Source organism: Coturnix japonica, chromosome 14 (genome assembly GCF_001577835.2).
Source record: "Coturnix japonica isolate 7356 chromosome 14, Coturnix japonica 2.1, whole genome shotgun sequence".
Taxonomy (NCBI): domain Eukaryota; kingdom Metazoa; phylum Chordata; class Aves; order Galliformes; family Phasianidae; genus Coturnix; species Coturnix japonica.
The window spans coordinates 4,510,036-4,512,474 of NC_029529.1; positions in this window are offsets into that span (position 1 = coordinate 4,510,036).

The following is a 2,439-nucleotide window of genomic DNA, read 5'->3' on the forward strand; positions in this document are numbered from 1 at the left end:
TTTGCTGTCACCAAACACAGCCCTACCTCAGCGATGCTCCCGGCTCAGCTCCCTCCCTCCCCCCTCACCGGGGGCTCACAGCCCCACACTCCATCACCGCCCTTTCTGGGCTCCTTCCATGAAAAATCAATTGTGGGGATGGCCGCCCCGCAGCCTTTCGTTGGCTTTCGGCTGCTTTAGGGGCAGGGCTGGGAGGATGCTTCTGTTTATGGAGGGCAGAGACTTTTTTATTATATATATATATATATATATATATATATATATATATTATTTATCTATATATATATTTAAGGTTGGTCAGAATCCAAGTTTATTTCATGGCAGTGGATGATTATTTGAGGCTGTATGGGAGGCTGTGGGTGTCTCTGGGTCACCCTGTCCTTATAATAGTGAGGCGGTTGCAGAAAGAGTCAAAGCAAAATCCAGCTCTGGCTTCTTCCCCTGGGAGGGCAGAAGGTGGGCTCCAACCCAGGCCAGCCCCCAGCCAGCAGGAAATGCACTGCAGCCCCCAGCTGGAATATATGCTGTATTCGCCTCCATGCTTGGCCGCCCGCAAGATCCAGACCACCCAGTTTTTCCTCTCCCCCTGCTTTCTGAGATCACCAATCCCCCCTTCTCCGCCCTTGGACATTATGCCCCCTCTCCCTTCTGCCCATGTCCCATCCCTCCATGGACATGCCCAATGGACATCTGCATTTCCCACTGCTGTTTCTCTCCAACACCTCAAAGCCTGGACATGAGGTCAGACTTCGCCACCCTGCTTCCTTTCCCTTTTCTACCCCACGTTGCTCTAACCTTGCCCTATTGCCTGCACCAACCCCACAAAGACTGAACTTTACCCAACACTGAAAATACCTGGATGGGAAGAGATGCTCCAGCAGTAGCACACCCAAACCCCAAGCAACGCTCAGCTAACGGCATGCTAACCCTGCTGTTCCCTGCACCCTTCAGCAACAAAAACAATTTATCTAGCCTGGAAATTGGTGGTGGGCAAGGCATCATTCTTAGAATAGGCTGTGGGTTCCCCATGTCCTCGAATGGTGCTCTGGCATCACCTGGGACAGAATGTTTCTCCAAGAAGGAAGCCAGCAGAACATGCTTTTGATGTAGGGACAAGGGGAACCACGTGAACCCTTGGGGTCTGCAGCCTTTGGGGTCGGCTCAGAAGGGTCCAAACACGCTGCACCATGGTGTCAGGATACAGCCAGGCCAGCTTCACAGCCATCAAAGAAAGAGATGGAGGGTGAAGGGGTGCAGCATGCCCCAGCAGGGTTCCTGCAGCCCCCTCCTCCCTGGAAGCCCCTTCCCACCACCCCAGAGCACCAGCACTGCGGCTGCGCAAGGAGATGAGCAGCGAGTCAGCACGGAGCCATTAGGGCTAATTTAATCAAGACGGATGGGCTGGTTGGAGGGCTGCCGCCCATAAATCCCACGCTTGTGCTGCATTAGTGTCAGGGCTCCTGGAGGAGGAGGAGAAGGAGGGAGAGTGGGGCTGTAAAACATGCTAAGTCACCCGTCCTGATGATGGCGTGGGGTCACAGGGCAGGGCTGGGAGCCGGGGGTACCCAAACACATGCTGCAGAGGGCCCCATTCTGCTGGATCCATCCCAGATCTAGGCTGGCACCTTGTGCCAGTGCACCAAGGGGGCTGCTGGATACCCCTATGGGGTGCCAGCCCAGTTTCCTCACCATCCCAATTAAATACAGCCACTGCCCACACTACTAGCATGCTCTAAGCATTCCAGAGACTGTGAGGGCATCCAGCAAGGGGGCTGACCTGCTGCAGAAGACTCATGTAATAAGGGTGGGCACCTACTGGGGGTGTCATCCAGGGAGGGCAGCTGATGACATGGATGGATGCTCGCACACAGCCTCTCTGTTCAGAGCATGCAGGAGCTGTTACTGTGAAGATCCTGTCCTATGAAGAGCCATGTAGCAGATAAACCATTCCTACCCCACAATGCTGAGCACAGCAAAAAGACATCAGTCCTTCTGCCAGCTGACAAAATGGGGTGCTGCTCACAGCCAGCAAAACTCTGCAAATGGAGCACTGCTCCATCCACTTCCCAGCTGGATTTGTCTCCAGCTCCAGCACCGGCATCCACAGGGTGGGCTGGCCTTGTGCTGTGGGTTCAGGCTCTGCAAATCGGGCACTGGGATCTGCTGCCACCCTCTGCATTCCTACATGCACCAATGGGATCACACAGCATCTCCAACAGATCTCAGCACTTCAATACGAGCCCTCCTGTGCGTTCAGCTTCCTCTGACCCACCAGAACTTGTTTCAGGGTCCCTGTAAAGAAGCCTAGGCCACATCTGTGGGATAAATGCTTGAGGAGACCCCAGAGAGGTGTCAACCTACTCCTCACCTGCAGATGTACAACAGGAAAAGAGCCAGACTGGGGAAAGCATCCCTCCTTGGCATGTCAACATCCTGAGG